Source organism: Aedes albopictus, chromosome 1, assembly GCF_035046485.1.
Source record: "Aedes albopictus strain Foshan chromosome 1, AalbF5, whole genome shotgun sequence".
In the NCBI taxonomy this organism is placed as follows: Eukaryota; Metazoa; Arthropoda; class Insecta; order Diptera; family Culicidae; genus Aedes; species Aedes albopictus.
Window position 1 is genome coordinate 29,938,726 of NC_085136.1, and position 23,898 is coordinate 29,962,623.

The 23,898-nt window shown below is 40.7% G+C and overlaps 1 protein-coding gene across 2 annotated transcripts in view; it reads left to right on the forward strand.

The window, feature by feature from the left end:
* Positions 1-8,963: 8,963 nt before the first annotated feature.
* The window catches only part of LOC109422096 (otoferlin-like), a 325,073-nt gene continuing 310,138 nt past the window's right edge, over positions 8,964-23,898 (forward strand). Inside the window, exon 1 of one of the 2 annotated variants that reach the window (XM_062844293.1) lies at positions 8,964-9,231. The gene's annotated coding sequence lies outside the window, so the exon portion shown is untranslated. The remainder of the gene's footprint in view (positions 9,232-23,898) is intronic. The other variant, XM_062844292.1, reaches the window with a different exon arrangement.

Below are 23,898 nucleotides of genomic sequence, written 5' to 3' on the forward strand. Positions count from 1 at the left end.
GAGTACTTTATAAAGATGAAGACTGTTGAATGGTGGACATCTGTGAATCTGTGTAAACAATCTTCCACTATGCCTATGACAAGAAGTGCACCAGTTGGGTGAAGCATTCGACCTAACCGGCACATTTCGCACCAATTTCTCCTATGAGTGCCAGAGCTGCACCAAAGAGAGAAATTTTGCGCATCCTGCGGGCCATGAATGATGTGAGCAGCGTGGCCTGACCAACCAAACACAAAAAGCTCACGGCCGCGCCGAGTTGGGCTCAGTCCTGAGTGAACTTTGAACCGAACCGGACAAACTAATCCGCGCTTTTCCGCGTTAGGACTTCTAGGACCCTCTAGGGAAAATCCCTTTCTGTGTGTGGTGTGAGTTGAGTACACGGTGGTGGTGGTGGTTCTGGTGGGTGGGTTGAATTTGTGAGTCGTTTCGTGCCTAACCGCCCCCCTCCGCAGTATAGTGAATGATGGTGGTGGGCTGGGGGTGTTAGGGTGGGTGCAAATTTCAAGTATCGCAACGCAACACGGTGCTGTGGGGGTGCTTGCTGGCTGGTAGCCTACTACAACAACGGTGGTGACGACGGCGACGCTTCGGGCGGCCAGGTGGGCCGCAGAGGAACGCGCAATTGAAATGTGAAACACAACGGAAAAAGTTAATGTGCGAATGTGCCCAGCTCGAAGTAGGTTCGCGGGAAGTGAAGCGTGTGTGTGATCCGATGGAGATGGGTGGAGGGAGTTAGGGTTAATCGGGTGTGCTGTGGCGGCGGCGCCAGGTGGAACAGAAATATGTGATGAGTTTGTCCTGTTGACATCACGAAGAAGGCGCTTTTGGTCCGAGACGAACGCATTTGGAAGAAACGGGAAGGTCGACTGGGAGTCCTTTTTCAGAAAGAAAAAGCAAAATCGGAAGGAACAAGTTCCAGTTTTGGACATTTTCTGTGTTGATCCTGAACATGACGCGGGTGAGTGGTAGACTGGCCCAAAAAGCATGAAGCTTTGGAATCAAATAATTAAAGCAGTTTTTGAGGGCAAATATGCTTAGTAAAATTTCATGGTAATTGTTAAGATTTTAAGAGCGTTGAGAATCTATTGAACAAACGACTTACATTTGTATACTTTTCCTGACGGAAGCTATACAAATAACAAAAAGTGTTTGCTGCACAGAAAATGGCTCTGTAGTCGACGGATTTATTTCATAAAAAGAACAGATAAAGCAATCTGATTATCTGGATGAAAAAAAAAACTGTTGAGGATCACAAGAACGTGAATCTTCTCAGAATTGGAACGGCTGTTGTTACTAGCTACCAGACAACTACTTTCCTGTAGAAGCACGCAAGCAGCAGCAGAAAACTCTTCGAGCTGGGTCTCATAGTCGACTTGCTACTGGGCGATCTAAGAGATGCGTGACAAAGTATGTAAAACTCAAGAAATTTCATGTTCTTTAAACATTCATTACCTTATTTTGTGCCGTGTAGGTGTGAGGTACGCTGGTTGAATATGCAACGAAAATTATGCAACATAGGCACTGGTTGTGACAAAGATCGCTCATAATAAGCGAAGTAGGAATATTTGTCTCGTACTGTTCCACATCGTGATTTTCGCATTGTTTAGTAACGGAAACTCGACTCTGTATTTATGCAAGAGTCTTTTAGAACAAATGCTCTTGAATTTATTGATGGGAATTGAAAAAAAACTTAGAAGAAATTCGACAGACACACGCACGGCAAGCAATGTTTGTTTTATTTTTTTCGCCTGATAAGCATTTGCTGCAGAGCGCATTTGTTGTCAACATGCACCGTTTTGAACAAAGCCAATTGCCAGTCATGGCTCTTTTGGAAACCTTGAGGAATGACCAACTAATGGACTGGTTTTCGTTCGACCAAATGTACCTTCGACCAAACGGCATTCGACCAAATGTCATAGACTCCAACACATGTAATCTCAATATGGCACAAATGGATTTACAATCACTTGGGTATATTCAGAAGATCCCACTTTCAACTTTCAATTGTAAAAAACTAAAAAAAAAAAATGCAAATGCTTTAACCACAGATTTGCGGATAGATACCGAACGAAACTGACCTCATTGATTTTCTATCTTTGTCTCTCTGCTACCTCCTTACGCGTTTTGGTCATTTGGCTGCAGATTTTGTATGGCTCATTAGTGTGTGTGATCCACCAAACCCTCAAAGTAGTGATACTGTGGTCCTATGGTAGAAAGCCTTCGGCAATACCATTTTGATGCTACTGCATACAAAAAGCGATTTCAGAAAGGCTGGTGAAATACGCCTATTCAGAGGTCTGTTTCAGATACAATAAACCTCGCTAGTGTGCATTACCGTTATCAAATGAAAATCTAATTCCTGTTTCAATGATAAAATTTAAAACTAACTTGTACTCAGTTTAACTTGTTGTAAAGGTAATGACCATAATCAGAACAAAACTTACAGAAAAACCATCCAAGGCAACACTGCCATCACCATGGGAACGACTTTGCTGCTCTTCGTTTCCCCAACGTTGCGCATTCAGTCAGTCATCATCGGAACACAGGTCATTGGATCTCGCCACGCAGTGAGTGATTTTAGAACTAAATTGTTTTCCATGCGAAAGATTTTAGTCTTCTGAGTGACTTTGCCGAAGACAGTATCCTTCTAAGTGATCCAGAACACAAGATATACGACGTTCAGACTGAACTGGAAGCACCTAAGAATACTAGTGTCACGCAGTGAGTGATTCTCGAACTAAATTGTTTACTATGTGAAAACTCTTAGACGTCTGAGTAACTTTGTCGAAGACAGTATCCTTCTAAGTGGTCGAGAACGCGAGATATACGACGTTCAGACTGAACTGGAAGCTCCTAAGAACACTAGCACCACGCAGTGAGTTATTTTTGAACTATTTTTTTCCTATGTAAAAGCTCTTAGTCTTCTGGGCAACTTTGCCGAAGACAGTATCCTTCTAAGTGGTCCAGATCACGAGATATACGGCATGCAGACTGAATTGGAAACTCCTAAGAACAATAGCGCCATGCAGTGAGTGATTCTCGAACTAAATTGTTTCCTATGTGAAAGCTATTAGTCTTCTTAGCAACTTTGCCGAAGACAGTATCCTTCTAAGTGGTCCAGAATGCGAGATATTCCATAACTACTGGCAGTGCTATCCCACATGTCCGACATGGTGCCCTGTGTAGCAGATTCCCGGTGGCCAATGTTCCCGGAACCACTATTTCAACACATCAACACATTCTTGACGAAATTATCTATCAAATAAGACTTTGGTCATTTGAATTGGTGAAAAAATCATCATTCTATAAGAGTTTGATTTTCTGGGTCATAATGACCCCAATGCATTATTCGTAACTTTTTTTTGTGGCGCCATTTTGGTTTCACCTTAAGAAAAAAAAAATTTTTTAAATACTCGTTTCTGCAAAATATTAAAAGTCAAGAAGTTTCATTACGATAAGTTAACTAACAAAAGAGATATTATCATAATGACCCTAATGCACGACGAAGGTTAATGAAGTTGCGGTTATTAGAATCATTTGATGTTTCGAAGTCAACTCATGATATTTCCTCTACTTATTCTGCTCCATTAACTATTACAAATGGCTGCAATCACAAACCTAAAATTAAAGAAAATAGGGTATTGGTTCCCTTATTAAGCATGTGGCTCCCATTTTCATCCTACGAAAAACAAACAATTGAAGCACTGTTTGTTTTGTTTCTTATTTTTGTATTTTTTGTTAAGTAAGCACGCATGAAAACAAAAAGAACGGTATCAATCGGTGCCGTAATCGCTTGTTTTCGAATAGGAAGAAATTGGGAGCATGAGATTACTGATGGCACACAAACCCAACATTTGTTTAAATAACTTATGCAGAAAAAATCAGGGAAAAGCTTGAAAACATCTAAGGTGAAAATTTTTGACAGCTTGCTGGAGTTGAACTGAAAGTTAAGTCAATCGTTTTTCAAAGCTCATTATATAAGTCAGGAATGCTCAAAATTTCATTGCATTCGGTTTATGGATATCTGGAGCAACATTTGAAAAGGGTCCTTTTTTGGGTGTATTTTTTCTAAAACGCTCCGTAGGACATAACAGCAGCCCGCCCACGCAAATGAGCACCGTTATCCGAAAGATCGATGTTTGCTCTATCTGATAACGGTCTTAGTTTTTGTGAATAAGCTGAGGGGGGCTCAGGAGCGACGTGTGAAATCATTGTTTACCAATGCTTGTATGCCCTTTTCAAATGGTGCTCCAGATGTAACAGTTCAAAATTGGCGATCGAACAGTTATGACTTTTATTAGAATCTTTCTACCTTCATGTAGAATAGCCCGATCTTTCCCAAATTTGGACCTTTGATAGTTGAACAACTTCGCGTGAAAATTTGATATTTTTTATGCACTTTTTAAGAAGTTACAGCTAGTTGACCATTTTTTGAAAAGAGAAAAATTTGCCTGTTCCGATCATTTTGTCTATCCCCTGTATAGAAATGTGTATCCTGGGCATTTCCACCTGAAATGACAATTTTTGCATTTAATTTTATTTCTGCATGTTTCTATTCTTATCAAATTTTGAATAAACATTTTTATTTCCATAACTAGTTGGCCGGCCATTCCAGCTTACTTTTGAGAAGAACCTAAGCAAAAATCATTGAAAATTAAAAAAATTTCAGTAACTCAGCCGATTGAAGAGCTGTGTTTCAGACAATTGGTGGTTCTATGTGGAAAATATATACACTGTAAAAAAATGTAAAAACAAAACTTGAAAACTAAATTTTATCAAAAAACGTATTTTCAATTTTTTTTTCTAAATTTTTTGATTACACTAGTTTACAAAATAAAACGAAAGTCGTGAACTTCTGACAACGACCAAAATTTTTGAAGCATAATTTAGCGCTGATTTCCAATCCGTGCTTCAAAACATTTAAGGTAGAACTGTTTTTGAGTTTTAGCTCAATATCGAGTTTTACAACTTTTTAAAATATGGAATTAAATAAAATTCAAATATCTTGCGTTTTGTTCAACCAATTTTAAATCTTTTTCCATAAATTAAAAGCTGAATATAATACCATTCGATCATCTGAATGCAGGTTTTGCGTCAGATTTATGAAATTCATGATATTGGCGAGTTTTGGGGACGTCTCCTTAAATTTTAGCAAATTTTCCAAAAATATATGAAGAAATGTATTTCTTTCAATAAGAAAAAAAAACAATTTAAAAATTCTTTCTCAACGTTTAATTGACGTATCATATGTAGGCGAGTTACAGTAAAAAATTCAGCTCAATCGGAGCATTGATTACGGAGAATGAGATGTGTGAAGTGAGCGACTTTGCTCAAAAATAGAACAAAAATCGTTTTCAAATCATCAACCTTGTATGGAAAGTCGAAAAAATTTCCGCTCTACCGTATTTTTTTTCCTTCGCGTTTTCGAACTCAGGGCATGATTCTACACCAAAAAAGATCATCAGCTTACCGAGTTCAAAGATGCTGTAAACTAGTGTTATTGATTGATTTTTTTTGAGAATGATGGGAAAAAGTCAAACGTTGTTTGATTTTTAAAAATAGTTGAAAATACGTTTCCAATTGTTTTCGATACAATATTATAAAAATACGCATAATTTGGAATAAAAAAGTAGTACAGCGAATTCACTATAAAATTAACTGAAAATATCAAATTTTCGGTCGTTTTTGAATTTTTTAAGTCATGAAGGATTTTTTTTCGGGATCGATAAAGTGACAGCTGACCCTGAACATTTTTTTCATACAAGCTTTGAATGTATTTCATAAATAATTCCCGGAAAAATGTTGAAATTCAGGATTATGATTGTGCAATAATCTTGCATAGATACCCTTAAAGATCCCAGTTTTGAAAGTTACGCATAGTTTTTTTTTTCTAAAATTATGACTCATTTTCAACAACTATTATATATCAACATGACGTTAGTGTATTTAAAATCTGTTAGATCCATTTATAAGATCTTCTGTGAACTTTTGATGATAAAAAAATAAAAATATTATAAATCAAAACTTCGAAAGCCATAACTATGAAAATTTGACATAGGGGTAGGCGGGGTAATATGGACACCCGGGGCAGAATGGACACCCTCAATATTTGGAAATATGCGAACTTTTTTGAACTTTTAATAAATGGAGAATATAGTCCATTTGTCTAAAACGTAGTTTCAGGAAAGAAACATTCGAAATTAAAATTTTACTTGATTTTACACGAAAAAGTGGCGTCCTCCGTTTTTTGTGCATGTAAATTATAATTTTCACACCATCTAAAATAAGATTTAGTGATTAATTTATTGCAGGTTGATTAAAATCTGATATTTTTAGAACACATGCAAGTAGTTTTGTTGTATCTTGAAACTAATCGTCAATATGACAGTGCCGGGCCGACTCAGGACACAAGAGATTCCGGGAATCCCAGGGTCGGCTAGCTACCGGGTAATCAAGGGCGGTTCGCGATACAAAAACACTAAACACAGATGCTTCACTTTTCTTACATAATTTATTAAAAAATCCTATTTGTTGAGTGTGCGTGTTGTTCTGTGTAATAATTTAGTGTAAATTTGTTAAGTGTGGCCTATTTCTAACGTTGGTACCGGTACATACCGCTGCTGACTGTTGATGTGGGGTTCGTTGGCCGACACAGCGACTCCAGTCGAGCTGTGCGGCCGGAATTCTCGCCGGATGGCAAGGCGAGCGGTGTCTGGGCCGGTACTCGGCCGACGGGCCAGCGGGCGTTGCTGGGGGGGGGGGATGCAGGCGTCTTCCCTCGTGGACGCAATCGGCCGGCCGTGGACTAACCACCTTGGACGGCCGAGAGGGGAAAGCTCCTTTACGCTTAGGGCCTTTGGCCCGAGCTGTTAATCCTCCTATGAGGACTGGCGATCCTTGACGGTTAGGCGCGGGAACCGTTCCCGGTTCCGCGGGCCGAGCCGTGTGCTGGACGGAGACCTATTTTAGGTCCAACAAAAGAGGTCCTATTGGACGAAGTGTTTAATAAAAAACTGTTCTTTAAGAACCGTGCAGGATGTTATTTATTACCTGAGCAGGTTTCTTCCCGAGTATCCGCTTGACTGCGTCAAGGGGGGGGGGGGGGGACTTGGTTCTCGAACCGAATATCACTGCACTAGAAAAACCATCTACAGCACACGGACGCCTTATAGCAATAGCTGCCGATTTAAGGCAATGGCCGCTAAAGTTCTAATTTCTCCCTTTTCCGTCATTCGCTATTTCGTTGCCGCTCATTTCTTCAGCCATGTCGAAAGATTGGTAGCAGGCAACGAATTTGCAGCGGTACATGACCCTTTCACTACTGTGGTACTCTACTGTTATTACACGAGAAACGTGAAGGGTCCGACAAATACAACATTTTAAAAACAAAAATCAACAATTTGTAACCAAACGGTTACAATCTACATGCTTAACATGTTTATATTTTCTTCTTTATTATATCAAAAATCAAGTTTGGAAATATCTTCTGCTGCCGGGGCAAAATGGACACTCACCTTTTGAAAGAAGCGGCAAGGGAAAAATATAACCTAAATCACAAACCAACCAAATTCTTCGATTTCAGTATATTTTCGGTTAAATGCTCACTACAGTAGACAGACATAGGGTGAAACAAATTGGTCAAAAAACGACAGCAGTGGAAAATAGTTGTTCTAGGCACAGCTGTACATGCCGACAAAAACGAAGCTTTATCCAAAACAGCCTGAATTCTAATTAACTGAACAAAAATGAACTACTTCGGCGTATTATTCATCCATAACAGTTGTTTTGTAATGAAATGACTTTATAGGTGTAAATAATGTACGAAATTCGTAAAAGTCTCATGGTGTGCATATTGCCCCATGGGGGTGTCCATTCTGCCCCGTATGCTTGAAGACGGTCATAAAAAACTAACATTTTTCAAAACATTTTTTTAAGTGGATAAATATTTTTTCCTCGTGAGCATTCTTACGCAATAGATGCTAAATAGACTTTAAAAGGATACATGTATCAAAAAACTAAACTTTTTTGACCTCTTGCCAGATAAAGTTGGCAAAAACCTTAGGGTGTCCATATTGCCCCGCCTACCCCTATTGATGTAGAGTCGTTCCCGGAAAGTTTCGGCTCCATTCAATCCCTTGGACACGTCCACACCTCGTTGCTGAATTCCTCTCCTCAACTCGATTGTCCATACAGTTGACGTTCGCTCGGTGCAATGCTGTTTAACTGCAAGTCCGCTAGGTGCAACAATTTTGCTGTTATCGCACCGCTATCTGTCAAAAACAAAACGCCAACAGGTTTGCGATGTTTTTTTTTGGATGCACTTCAGCTGCATTGCGATATTTTTGAGTGCATTCTGGCTGCGTCCAAGCAATTGACAACTGTTTGACGGCTCGTTGTCGTTGCAGTTAGCAAATTTCATTCGGTAGCTGAAACGTAAACATGTTGCACTTATCGAACGTCTACTGTACTTGCTCCGCTTCATATGTGTAACCACTCTGATTATGCGTTTCGTGTTCTTTTCGTCAATAACAAACGTTACTGTCATCCGCACCGCTACACTCAACCAAAGGCATAACGTCCAAACATGTAAGTATGTCACGAAGCCCAAGGAAAGAAGGCACATAGGATATTATGACGCACCCAAACTTTTGGACGTTATTTCGCAAAAAAACGTGACTTAACAACCGGGACAGTATGGCCTCGGACGTTGTGATCCGGCCCCTCAACCAAATACCACTCTCATATCCATTTACATAACTCAATAATTGAGTGTTGAAAATAAATATTTTTTTAAGAGAACCATGAACAACTATTTCAAATTATGATTAAAGAAATCTGCTGTCATGGGAAAAAGTTCAGGGAACATTACTAGGCATATCCATCTTTAGAAACTGCTGTCAGGTTTCCAATTTCTGACTTCTTATAAGCTTGAACCACCCTAGACAATACTATAAGAGCGCGTCTCGTCCTTGTGTTTTTCGGTGATGAAAGGTGGATTTGCACAAAAAGACGCAAACCGAACGACGAATGTTAGAATCGAAAGAGGATAAACGGAGAAGATCGGGCTTGTTTCCAGCTACAGCCAGCAGGGCAACGAGACGAGCTAACTGAATGGAAATTTGAGCTCCAGCTGATAGATGTTTTTTTGACTGCTCCTCATCGTATATGGATTATCCCTTTTCGCCCTGGTTCCGGATCGGGATGTGGACCCGGACTACTGCTGGATGAGAGGTAGGTATTTATTTTTAGGATCTATCATGTAGCCTATATTGAGTTATGTACATATATATATATTCCAATTTTGTGGTGGATTCGGGTGGTGGGAGATGCTGACGGATTATATTATCTCGTTTGGCCCATTCACACGTTGGAAAATTCATTAGATGGAAAATTGAAGCGAGGCTGCTTTTGCACGTTTTTTTTTCTTCCATTCAGGGAGTGTTGATGAGAAGGCGATTATGAATGATGATATTAATCACTTTTTTTTGTGTTTCGGGAGATCAATCATCACCTTTTTTTGATAATTGTGATTGATGTTTTCGCTCGTAAATACGAGTCGTAGAGTGAAGAGTTTTTGTAAGAGTTACAAACATTGAAATAAAAATTGCTTCATGTATTTATATGAAAAAAAATCGAATGATTACGCGAAATTTCACGTTCCAATTTCAATCCACTTACTACTTCACATTTTTTTCTCGTTTTGGGTTCCGAGGCCACTCAAAACCAATGAAATTCGAAAAATATCGACGCAGTTCATCTTATTTAGGCATATTTAGACGAAAACTAGTGCATTGAGCAAAAAAAAGAATGAATTTTGTCCAATTTTGGAGAGCTTTGCCTCCTTATTAGTCAGTCTCGCGGTATTCTGTTGTTTTTTATCTGGTCATCCATTGGCCATTGCGATCTCTCTCATGACAATACGCGTCTTTTGGTGGCATTACTCTTCATTGGCACCATGTGCAACTCTTATCGGCTACAATAACACTGCGGCAACGATCCTCATCGTAACATCCCCCAGCCTTGAACTTGGATAGAGTTCAGTGTCCTCTTTGGAGCCACTATGTTGAATACATTCTGAATCACTTTCTATACGATGTGCAGCAGCGCCAGTTTCACTGAGAGTCTCCTGAACCGCTTTCAGATTCCACACTTTCACAAACCATTTGGTTTGACAAACGATGGTTGGAACACGTATTCTTTCCCCAATCTTCACCAGAGTTTATTTAAGATCGACAGAAATAATTTCCAGCTAGTCCGTAGGGCACCTATGTAGCTGTGACATTGGCGTTGATGGCGGAATTTTGAGGCTGCTCGAGTTACACATCAGAAAGTGATTAGGTGTTAGCACATACAAAAGATGTAGCACTTCGAACATGCTAAAAAGACTGAGTTTTACCAACCATGAAATACGTGGCACTAGTGAGCAATCGTCAACAACTCAAATAAAACCGATGCAAGCGCTACTGGTGAGTTGTTGGTCAACTATCGAGTTTTCAAATTTATCGTTAAATTTGTGTACGATACAAATGGTTAAAGTGTTACGTCTGATTGGCTGTTGTGTTAGTTATTCTTAGTCTGCCGGTGCAGTCTCGTCGAAGAGCACCTGCTAGTGCTTCAATGGCGATCTTGTCGAACCGTACCAAATGTTCCCACTATTCGTGGATGCCACTGGAGAAATGAACAAGCATTTGGGATTCTTCCATGAGCTCCTTAGGATTTATTTTCGAGACACATCTGGGATTTTTTTCCTGAAATTTCTCAAGGAGTTTTTTCTTGGATTCCTAACATTAACCGTTATGAGACTTTTCAAGGAGTTTATTTATGATTCTTTGATAAGATATTTACGGGAATCATCCAGGACCCTCTTCCAGGGTTCTCTAGAAACTTCTTCCGGAATTTGTGCAGAAATTCCTTCTAGGACTCGTCCAGCAGTTTGCGCAATTCCTAAGGACAAGGTATTTGGAGTACATAGCTCAAAACTTCTAGAGCACCGTTTTTTAGAACCGTTGAACGGATTTTGATGAAAATGCATCACGCTAATTGTTCAGTGGCTGTCAACAGCGTGATGCATTTTAATCTAAGATTTCTTCAGAAATTTCTTCCGAGATTACACCAGGAGTTTGTTACTTGGGGGTCAGACGGACCCTCGGCTACCGTTTTTGATCACCGGCGAGCCAGAGCTTGGGACCTGTATACTCAAGGTCGGCTAATGGGGAAGCTAATTAAGGAACAACTGCACGGATTTGAAATTTAATTACTAGGTTTTCATTCACGATTACCTTATTATGTGGGTGTTTGTAGGTGTTTGGTGGGCCGGCCGGCTGGAACTGCTGTAGGGACGAAGCCGAGGTCAGGATGACTTGCGACTGCTCCTCGGAGCACATCCACGCTTGGTTGGTCGTACTCGGGGTAACTACGGGCAGATATCTCGGGAACTCGTCAAGGGCTGGGGTTCTACTGTTGGCTGGGGCTCGTCTCTACACCCAGGAACGGTCGTCTGGGGAGTCGAGTCGTAGCGAGTTTCCTTGAATCGTCGTTGTCTGCAAGGATTTCTCGACCTTAGGAGGGTTTTTGTGGTCACTCAATCAGGTCCTAAATGTGGACATGGATCCTGAGTCCAAAGGTCTTGGGTCCTGGTTCTATCTTAATTCTCGGCGGAACGATTAATTTTTCCACTCACTCGAGGCTTCCACAATGTGGGTAACGTCCGAAAATAGGCACTAAGTTTTAGCTTTCCGTGTTGGTGACTATGCACTTCGACTGTCGGTGTGGAAAAGAGACCTCTTCTCATCAGAAGACCCAGTAGCTTACCCTTTTTCTTCAATTTCCCTTTATCTCTTTGCTCTGATGGTCCTTTTCGTAGGTCGCGACATCCTCGCTTAATGCCCATGCAGCAGTTAGGTGTGTGTTTTGTATTATGTTCGAAAAGTGTTTTTACAAACTTTGTTCTTAGAATAGTGTTTTATACAATACTAGCTGTCCCGGCAGACGTTGTACTGCCATTTTGATTATGATTGTTTGACATCTGCTGGGGAGTCATTTTGGCACCGCACTCTAGATTGGTTTCATTGTGATCGTTTTGAATTTCTTCCCCGCTCATAACTATTTCAGTAATTTCACAATTGCTCTTCTTTGAAGTTGATTTTCGTAACTTTTTTTTACCTATAAACACAGCCACAATGAATACGAATCAAACCCTGCAAGAGTCATCCCGATCGGTTCGGCCGTTCGTGAGTTTTGTTGCCTCAAAGGGACTTGAAACTCATTTTTATATATATAGATATATAGATTATTACACAAGTTTACAAAATAAAACGAAAATCGTGAACTTCTGTCCACGACCAAAAATTTTGAAGCACAATTTAGCCCTGATTTCGAAACCGACCTTCAAAAAATTTTAAGTAGAACAGTTTTTGAGTTTTAGCTCAATATCGAGTTTTGCAACTTTTCAAAATATGTAATTTACTAAAATCCAAATATATTGCGTTTTGTTTAACCAATTTCAAATCTTTTTCCATAAATTAAAAGCTGAATACAATACCATTCGATCATCTGAATACAGGTTTTGCGTCAGATTGATGAAATTCAAGATATTGGCGAGTTTTAGGGACGATCTTCTTAAATTTTAGCAAAATTCCCAAAATTTTTTGAAGAAATGTATTTTTTTCAATAAGAAAAAAACCAACTTAAAAATTCTTTCTCGACGTTTATTTGACATATCATATGTAGGCGAGTTACAGTAAAAATTTCAGCTCAATCGGAGCATTGATTGCGGAGAATGAGATGTTTGAAGTGAGCGACTTTGCTTAAAAATAGAACAAAATTCGATTTCAAATCATCAACCTTGTATGGAAAGTCGAAAAAATTTCCGCTCTACTGTAATTTTTTTCTTTCGCGTTTTCGAACTCAGGGCATGATTCTACACCAAAAATGATCATCAGCTTACCGAGTTCAAAAATGCTGTAAACTAGTGTTATTATTTTTTTAGTATTTAGGTGTGCATGCGTATAGGATACTTTTTAAACTAGCTATTTATTTACCTCTAAGGCATGAACTGAACACAATATATACTTTTTACAGACAATTAAGGATTGACAATAACTGACAATTTAAATTTTTCTTCTTCGGTATTTTTACTCGGCAAACCAATAAAGGATTTTGTTCCCCAACGGTAACAAGTTCTTTCGGAGATTCCTACAAGAATTCTTCCTGGTTTTTTTTCAATAAAGGTTACTTCTAGGATTATTCTTGTGGATTATTCTGAGATTATTCCAGTAGATTATACTGGATTGCATCAGAAATTTCGTCTGGGATTCTTCCAGAAGGGTCCAATCTGGGATTCCTCCCGGAACGCTTACAAGGAGTCCTCCAGAGATTCCTTCTTGGACTTTTCATGGAATTATTTCCGAGATTCATCAAGGGTTCCTCTCGGATTTTTTTCTGCGATACCTCAGTTCTTTTTGGAATGTCATCAGAAGTTTTTTTTTTCTCAAGATTCCTAGAAGGATTTCCTGAAAAAGTATAATTCCAGAAAGAACCATTGAAATAAAATCAGAAAAAAAAACTCTTGAAGAAATTATTAAGGAAATTTTAAAAGAAATCCTCAAAAAACTCTAGCAAACATTTTATTAGGATGGAAAAATTTCTTTTTTTTTTGCTATTGTAAAAAGCTTCAATCCGGGAGTTAGAAGGTGATAGCTCTATTGCAGATGGGGACCCCGAATCAGTATGACTGAAGAGATGCGTCCATTCAGAAGTAACTTTTACTTACAATAAGACCTGAATGTGTACATTACTATTATCAATTAGATAATGATATTACAAGCACACTTCCTGATTTTAAAACAATCTTCGAAACTGGTGCCTATTTAGTTTATTTTTTTGTGATTACAGTAATCAGAACAATCTCACCCAAATCTCACCGGAATCCATCCAAGGTAGTGTTGCCATCACTATGGCAACGTCTTCAAAGCCAAGTCAGGCCTCCTCCTCGTCTAGCCTCTGTTGCTCACGCATTCAGTCATCATTTGAACACACCCCAAGTAACAATCCTAATTCTATTTGGTTTTATTTGTTTTTATGATAGTTTTATCGGAACATTGCATATTCTAGTTGATCTTATCGGAGTTTCAGCTGAGCATAACTATTCTTCATGAATATGTGGTTTTAAAAACACCTCCAAGAATACTTGAGGTTTAGTTCATAAAACCATAAACACAACAAGAACTGTTGAACTTATTTTCAGTTTTAACAGGTTCTTGTAGTTATCTTCAATCATCCGTTCTTGATCAAGAGCAACTGTTCTCGCATGAGAACAGTTTGGTACATGAAAAACACAAGAAAAAACTCAAGCATTAGATTTTGATTCTCATCGTTCCATTATTGCTGCCAATCAAGAACACCTACCCGGAAACCCAACCGCGACGCGGTGCAGTGCCAAGTTCCTCCGGTTGCAGCATCTGAAATGAGGTTGGTTTGGTCATCCAGGACGTCGATTCCTTTGTAATCGGGAGTCAAATAATCGACCTGCAAAATCACTTACCTGTTGGAAATGCTGACCGGAGGAATAAGGCGCTGCACCACATCAAGGCCGGTTCCCGAAAAAGGTCTGCCTGGTTGGCAACGGTACCGGGCTGATGATTAAATTTATCGCACGAAGTTCACAAAATCCACCGCGGGGCGATAATTTATTGTTTGTTTACAATTTGGCGTACATGATTTATGACGTTCTCGACGGAGTTTGCATAAACCTACACCAAGAACGTTATAAATCTGAATACTCTTGAATAATACTTCTTACCTTGCATAAGATGAAATAGATGAAGCCTCATCGATTTCGCCGCCTCCAAGAACATCGCCATTCGTAGCACCTTCTTCCAGCACAGCCTCCCATATCGTTACACCTGGAGATCACCACAACAAACGGAATCGCAAATCGACCACGTTCTGATTGATGGACGGCACTTCTCCGACATTATCGACGTCAAGACCTATCGTGGCGCTAATATCGACTCCGATCACTACCTGGTGATGGTTAAACTGCGCCCAAAACTCTCAGTTATTAACAACGTACATTACCGGCGGCCGCCCCGGTACGATCTAGAGCGACTGAAGCAACCGGATGTCGCCACCGCATACGCGCAGAATCTCGAGGCAGCGTTGCCGGACGAGAGTGTGCTCGATGTGGCCCCTCTAGAGGACTGCTGGGAGTACAGTCAAAGCAGCCATCAACAACGCAGCTGAGAGCACTATCGGGTACGTAGAACGGAGTCGACGAAACGATTGGTTCGACGAGGAGTGCAGAGCGGTTCTGGAGGAGAAGGATGCAGCGCGGGCGGTAATGCTGCAGCATGGAACCCGACAGAATGTGGAGCGATACAGACAGAAGCGGAAGCAGCAGACCCGTCTCTTCCGGGAGAAAAAGCGCCGCCTGGAAGAAGCGGAGTGCGAGGAAATGGAACTGCTGTGCCGTTCACAGGAAACACGTAAGTTCTATCAGAAGCTCAACGCATCCCGCAAAGGCTACGTGCCGCAAGCCGAAATCTGCAGGGATAAGGACGGAAGCCTCCTGACGGACAAACGTGAGGTGATCGAAAGGTGGAAGCAGCACTTCGACGAGCACCTGAATGGCGAAGAGAATGTAGGCACGGAGGACCAAGGCAGCGGAGGAAATGACTATGTTGGTGCAGTAGAGGACGGGAACGAACCAACTCCCACGCTGAGGGAAGTTAAGGATGCCATCCACCAGCTCAAAAACAACAAAGCGGCTGGTAAGGACGGTATCGCAGCAGAACTCATCAAGATGGGCCCGGAAAAGTTGGCCACCTGTCTGCACCAGTTAGTAGTCAAGATCTGGGAAACCGAACAGCTACCGGAGGAGTGGAAGGAAGAAATAATCTGTCCCGTCCATAAGGCTGGAACAAATCTCATTTTCTTCTTTTGTCACTTTACTCGTTAACTCGTTAAGGGGGAGGATGATAAATAATAAGTGCATTTGATGCAAAATTACCCAAACAATTAGGCAAAATCGTCAAACTCATCGGATTTGTTAAGAAATTTTCTCGACGACTCTAATCTCATTTTAAAAAGTTTAAATTTCTTAAATAATTTATTTGTGTCCCCCCTCAAAATGTCGGATTCCGACCAAAATTTTCCGAGGGGGCGGTGACATTAGAGAAAATCGAAATTTGTGTCAGCCTAAGAAAGGCGACAAGTTAATGTGTGAGAACTTTCGAGCGATCACCATTTTGAATGCCGCCTACAAAGTGCTATCCCAGATCATCTTCCGTCGTCTTTCACCTAAAGTAAATGAGTTCGTGGGAAGTTACCAAGCCGGTTCTTCACCGTACGGCAAATCCTCCAGAAATGCCGTGAATACCAGGTCCCAACGCATCACCTGTTCATCGACTTCAAAGCGGCATACGACAGTATCGACCGCACAGAGCTATGGAAAATTATGGACGAGAACAGCTTTCCCGGGAAGCTGACTAGACTGATAAGAGCAACGATGGATGGTGTGCAGAACAGCGTAAGGATTTCGGGTGAGCTATCCAGTTCATTTGAATCTCGACGGGGACTACGAAAAGGTGATGGACTTTCCTGCCTACTATTCAACATCGCCCTGGAAGGTGTTATGCGACGAGCCGGGCTCAACAGCCGGGTACGATCTTCACGAAATCCAGCCAATTTGTCTGTTTTGCGGATGACATGGATATTATTGCTAGAACATTTGGAACGGTGGCAGAACAGTACACCCGCCTGAAACGTGAAGCAGCAAAGGTCGGACTGGTGGTGAATGCGGCTAAGACAAAGTACATGCTGGTAGGTGGGATTGAGCGAGACAGGACAAGCCTTGGCAGCAATGTTACGATAGACGGGGATACTTTCGAGGTGGTAGAAGAATTCGTCTACCTCGGTTCCTTGCTAACGGCGGACAATAACGTGAGCCGTGAAATGCGAAGGCGCATCATCAGTGGAAGTCGTGCCTACTATGGGCTCCAGAACAAAATGCGGTCAAAAAAGATTCACCCCCGCACCAAATGTACCATGTACAAGACGTTAATAAGACCGGTGGTTCTCTACGGACACGATACATGGACGATGCTCGAGGAGGACCTGCAAGCACTCGGAGTTTTCGAGCGACGGGTGCTAAGGACGATCTTCGGCGGTGTGCAGGAGAACGGTGTGTGGCGGAGAAGGATGAACCACGAGCTCGCTGCACTTTACGGCGAACCCAGCATCCAGAAGGTAGCCAAAGCCGGAAGGATACGGTGGGCAGGGCATGTTGCAAGAATGCCGGACAACAACCCTGCAAAGTTGGTGTTTGCTAACCATCCGGTTGGTACAAGAAGGCGTGGAGCGCAGAGAGCACGATGGGCGGACCAGGTGGAGCGTGATCTGGCGAGTGTTGGGCGTGACCGACGTTGGAGAGCTGCAGCTGCAAATCGAGTATTATGGCGGCAAATTGTTGATTCAGTATTATCATGAATTTGATGTTAACTAAATAAATGAAAAAATGAAAAGATGAAATGTATTTAAGACGTTCTTGATGGAGGCCAACCATGCTGCAATGAGAACGTTATAAATCCTAGTATTCTTGAGTTATGCTTTTAGCTCTGGCATGAGTTGAAAGAAATTTATGACGATCTTATGGTGATGTTGATTAAAACCATCGATGATGGACCGACCACCGGCCTAGATTTCAATGGAAGCCATGTTGAGAAAACCATGGAGAAAACTCATGAGCAATGTTCGCATGACAAAGAATAATATTTTTAAATATTTTATTAGTGCGTTATAATGGAAGCGCGTTGCAATTTTTGGAAGTATCTTGCAACATATATACGATGAATTTTGCTTGGCATTTGGCATCCTTGCTACATCCCGGAAATATTTCCAATTTGTGTAATAAATTAATCCCAATTACAATAATGTGTCATTTTCATTGTGTTTTTAATTTCAATTTAATTCACCAAACTTTTCTGTCGACATAAAAGCTGCGTCAGCAACAACACTGAAAAATTTATTATCGTTTTATCGTGCACTTGAAGAATTCTACAAGGAGAGATCAATTCGCCTTGAGGACAACTTGGGAAGTACAACAAGTTTTAAGAGAAATTTAAAAACAACTCTCCAAGAGCATCTTAGGATGGGCCTCTTTGATCTTATGGTGGGTTTATGGTTGAGTTGATGTCGTGTTGTAGAGCAATTTGGTTTATGCATGGTTTTAAAGAACAGGTGTTGAAGAATACTTCAAAAGCATTATAAATTTAATTTAAGGACTGTATCGGAAATTAACTATAAACGTTCACCACTGCCTAAAAAATAATCTATTCGAAATAAATATAACTTTATTTTTGGAGATACTATATAAATCTTTAAAATAAAGAATGGCAGTTCTGATTTTTGAAAAATAATCATTTAACTTGGACTTATATCTCAAAGATTACACATATGTTTTTAAAATTTTGGACACCCCCTAAAAATTTGAAATAGCGAAAACGGTGGAAAAATATTAATTTTTTTCTCTTATTTTTGCGCAAATATATTCTTTTCCAGAATGCTCATGATATTGGAAAATTATTTTCATTTAAAAAAATTTCCTCCGCCGTTTAGCGCAATTCTCAAAAATGAAAAAATGGCCATTTTTCGAGATACTCTTTTTTTATGCGTCTTCAAGGAACGATTACGCAAATAAAAAATACATAAAGTTGAAAATTTGCATTTTTTTCAATTGGGTATGCATTGAATTCTATTGAAGAGGTAGTTTTACCAGAGAACGGAATTTTATAACCTCTGAAGATATTTAAAACAGAGCATCAAAGTTCGACCAAAAAGTAGGTGTTTTTTGGGTTAGACCATTTTCTACATGTTGGAGGGATTTCTATCCAAAAGAAGATTTTTAAAAGTCGGTATTGAGTGATATGTTATGTGTACATAACTCCTAGTAATAATCATCATTTTCCAGATTTTTCCCAATACATTTTTTTTTCGCTACAGATTATTGAAACGTTAAAAAGATTTAAAAAAATTGCCTTTTGTCCAGATTGTTATTTTGTGTGGTGTACTCAAAGAACCATATTTTCAATAATACTATACATTATCCAATTTTCTTCAAGTTGTTCTAAACTTAACTATATTGTGAGGATTTCATAGAAGAACCGAAATAAAATGACCAACCATGCTTCGAGATAGAGCATTTTGAACGTTTATAGTTAATTTCCGATACAGTCCTTAGTTACTTGGGACGTCACTTTAGCTCCCACGATTCTATTATCGCAATGCCACATTCTGTTTACAATGGAGAAACTACCGAAAGGCGTAGCGCCATTGACCGTTCTACGTGAAATCGCAAAATAGACGGCGCATTTCTACACTCTCAGAAAGAATCTCAGCACCGTTTGTAAACCCGAACTACTTAAGCAGCGGCATTCAAACACACACAATCCTTGAAACGCCCCGCTATTGCACGATTCGTATGGAAATTATTAAATTTTGCAAAATCAATCAATCCATTTCTCACCATTAAAAAACTCACAGAACAAGCACAATTTCACACTCGTAGACCATCCGGATGGCGTAGCACCGGCCAAACCGTCAGCAGAATCACAAAAAAATGGCCAAAGCGAAAGAAACATGGCAAGCAAAACAAAACACGTCTGCACGCGGCTATGCCTGCTGCGCTCTTACAATTCTGTTAACTGGTATTGGGCCCTAGATTGGGCCATTATACTTCATCAGAGCATTGGAAACCATGTTCCCACCCAAGCAAAGCTACCTTCGATTGGCTTCTGGCTTGCACCGAATGGAAACGCATGGTTGTTTGTAAGAGTCAGCCACTTGTCAGTGCAGTCGCTTTGTTTGCGCTGGCATTATGTTGCACGTAAACATTAACAATCAAGTCAATCATGCATTACGCAATGATGAAGGCTTTTGTCATATCTCAAGGTAGGAAGAAAGTTCAAAAATCTCAGCTGGATTACAGAAAAAGCATTGAAAATGAAACTTTAAGCTTATTAAGCCATACACTGTCACCAAAGGATCACCCTCGTTTTTTTCCCAGAGGTGCCATCAATTTTCAAATAGCCTCCTTGGTGACCTGAACGTGCTGCACCTTGAGCTTGTAGAAACATCCATGCCCCTTATTCGTCCAAGTATAACAGGCATTGTTCGACCAGGTCAGTGTCAAACTTTTTACATGTGCAGGTGGACCGGCACCGTACGTACATACGTCCGTTCGTACGTAAACGAGAAAAACCATTTAGCTAGTTATTCTGTTAGTCCTCGACACGGCGACAATGATGATGACGGTACCGGACTTTCCGCGTCTGAGTCTCTGCTGTCGTTCTTGTACAATGAATGACCAACTGGCCACCGCCGCCTTTTTGTGCCATGGCTACAATAGCCATGCATGGATTTTGCACGCCTACTGGTGTGGATTCTATTCATACATGAGCCACCCGTCAGGAATGCCTTGCAATGCCGTGCCACGCCGTAGATTGATGTGAATTTCGCCACCAAACAAAATGTCAAGCCGGTTTAAATCACTATGCATGTGCGGTGTGCGGTTGCGAAAACGACAATGTCGTATCTAAGTACCAGGCTACCGGTGGGGACTATTATCTTGAGAAATCATGTGAACATGTCGACAATTTGCATAAATGTTCTGGAATTAATTGTCAAGAGACGCTCCGGTATCTACTTCTCGGATCTATGTGAGAGAAGTCTATCCTTGAAGTCGCGCAAATGGATTCCCACGCAATTTCCACAGCCACTTTCCGATCCATGCATAAAATCATTCAATCATTCGGTCAATTTCATCCGAACGCATCACGCAATGTGTTTGTATTTTTCCACGGTATCATCGAAGCAGGCTCACTCCAGCTATAGGGCACTGCATACGGCGGTTGCTATGATAAATTTTTCTAAGTCTCTGACGTTTCGTGGCCTTGTTGTTTACGATTCGGACTTAGAGAAATTTCGTTGGCTTTCTTAAGGCAGTGTGAATAAGTTCAAAAGGTGAGTTTGCGCGCACAGAGTGGTGTACTAATTTATTACTTACTGCTAAGATTTCACCAAGAGCTTCTCCTGGAATTCCTTCAGGAACTATCAGCGGTTCTGAACTAACAGGAGCGTCCCGTCTATAATGTCCATTCCGGTATCGCTGCCCACAGGACTGCGGATCGACGATTCACGCCGACAATGTCAAGTTCCAAATTAACTTGGATGTGCGTGCAGCAACTTTGAAGTTTTGGGTGATGGCCTCCGACAACAGAATTATCATCATCGAAGGGAATTCGACGAGAAGCAGGACAATCATGGCTACCTATTAAATCTCCCAGTGCTTCATTCAGCGCTACACGCTTCCACCGGAACACGATTCCAACCAGATCAACTCGTCGATTTCAACGGACGGCATCTTGACGATTTCAGCTCCGAAGAGGGCGGTTTCGGATGCGGAAGGCCACAAGTCGATTCCGATCGTTCAGACAGGTCAACCGCTGAAGAGAATCGGTGCCGATGTGCCAATCACGAGAAGAAGGATAGCATTGCCCACGTATCTTAGTGGAGTGGTGGTCGAGGTTTTGCTGTTGCAACAATTTGCACGGTCAGGACACTTTGTTCGCACAGTACTTGTTAATGTTTAGCTGAATAAATAAAATTTGTTAGTGATTGAATTCCTTTCGGAGTTCCTGCAGGAATTTCGTTCGCGATTTCTCCAGTTCTGTCATGATTTCTCCCAGAGTTCTACATGGGATTCCTCAGGGTGCACCTTCACAGATTCTTTTAGGGGCTTGTTTAGGATTTCTTCATAAGTTCCCTCTGAGATTCTTTCAGGAGGTCCTACCATAGACTAATTTCACTCTTCTGACATCCCTAAAAAGGATCCAACAGGGATTCCACTACAAGTGCTTTCCAGGAGTCATTTCTGGAAATCATCTAGGATTTCCAGGATAACTCTAGGAGTTCCTTCCCAGTTTTTTTTCTGAGATTCTCCCGGGAATACTTCCAGGGATTGTTACATGAATTCCTTCCGTAGTTTCTCCATAAATGTGTTCCAGGATTCCTCCAGATTCCTCCAGGAGTTCATTCTGGTGTTTATGAGGGTGTTCCATCTGGAATTCTTCAAAGATTTCTTTCTGGAATTTATGAAGTTGTCTCTAGTGGAATTTCTCCAAAAATCCTGCATGCATCCAGAAAATCCTGCATTCAGGAAATGTTGCTTTCAGTAATCCAGGAGTTGCTTCACGGGATCGTTCCATGGTTATTTCTGGAATTTCTCTTCATTATTTCCTTCTGGAACTTTCCAGAAACTTCATCCAGAATTCCTCCAGAAATTCCTTTCGCAACTTCTCCACGATTTTTCTGTTTTTTTTAGATCGCTTCAACAATTCCTTCCAGCATTCCTTCAGGATTAGTCCAGGAGTTCCACCTAAGAACACCATGTAAGATTCTCCCAGCAATACCGTCATGGAACTCCATCTGTGCTTCCTCCACGAACTTCTACCGGAATCCCTTTAGTAACTGCTTCCGGCTTTGCTTTAGAAAGCCTTTATGGAATTTCTGCATATCCTTATGCAATTCCCCCAGGATTTCATTTTGAACTTCTCGCAGATGTTCCCAATGGTAATCCTCCCGGAGATATTTACGATATCCTTCAAGAAGATTTTGTTAATGGATTTCATTGGAAACTCCTCAAGGAGATCTATATAAAATTCGTCAAAAAGTTCCCTTTAAAACTTCTACAGAAGTTATCCTTGAAGAATTCTTCCAGATCCTTCTGAGTTTCCTCCAATTATTCTATCAGGAATACCATTTACCTTGTGGAAACCAGAAAAAAAAAACTGCCGAAGCCATTCCAAAATGAACTTGAAGAATCTCAGAAAATACGCCCATAGAAATCCTTGTAGTAACTTCTAGATAAATCTCAGAAGGAACTCCCAGAGAAATCTCAAAACAAATTCCTGGAGGAGTATCGGAAAAAATAAATAGATTTATTATTAAATATTAAATATTAATAAATGAATTCCGGTGGGAATTTCGCGAGGAGTTGCTGGAGAAATCCAGGAAAGCACTACCGAAAGTATGCCAAATGGAATATCCTTAATATTAAAACTCCTGGAAGGATCCCAAAGGAACCTCCGATGGAATCCTGAATAAACAACAGGAAGAATCTCAATGTGAAATCCCAGAAGGAATTCCCGTAGGAATCCTGGAAAATATTTTTGGAGAAGCAAGGAATTCCTTGGGTAATCTCAGATGAAATTCCTAGAATCCCAAAATTCTTGGGGAAGGAATTTTATGGAGGACTTCTGGCAAGAACTCTAAGAGGAATCATAGTTGGAACCGTTTAAGGGATCTTAGAAGAAACTCCTGGAAGAATCCCAGTGGGCATTTCCGATGGAATCCTAAATAAATCCTTAGAAGAATCTCAAGAAAAACTCGCACAGATACAGCAGAAGGAATTCCTGGAATATCCTACATTAATTTTCTGGAGAAATCGCGGAAAAAAATCCTGAAGGAACCCCGAAAGGAATCTTGGAAGAAATTCAATCACTAATCATTTATTCAGCTAAACATTAACAAGTACTGTGCGAACAAAGTGTCCTGACCGTGCAAATTGTTGCAACAGCAAAACCTCGACCACCACTCCACTAAGATACGTGGGCAATGCTATCCTTCTTCTCGTGATTGGCACATCGGCACCGATTCTCTTCAGCGGTTGACCTGTCTGAACGATCGGAATCGACTTGTGGCCTTCCGCATCCGAAACCGCCCGCTTCGGAGCTGAAATCGTCAAGATGCCGTCCGATGAAATCGACGAGCTGATCTGGTTGGAATCGTGTTCCGGTGGAAGCGTGTAGCGCTGAATGAAGCACTGGGAGATTTAATAGGTAG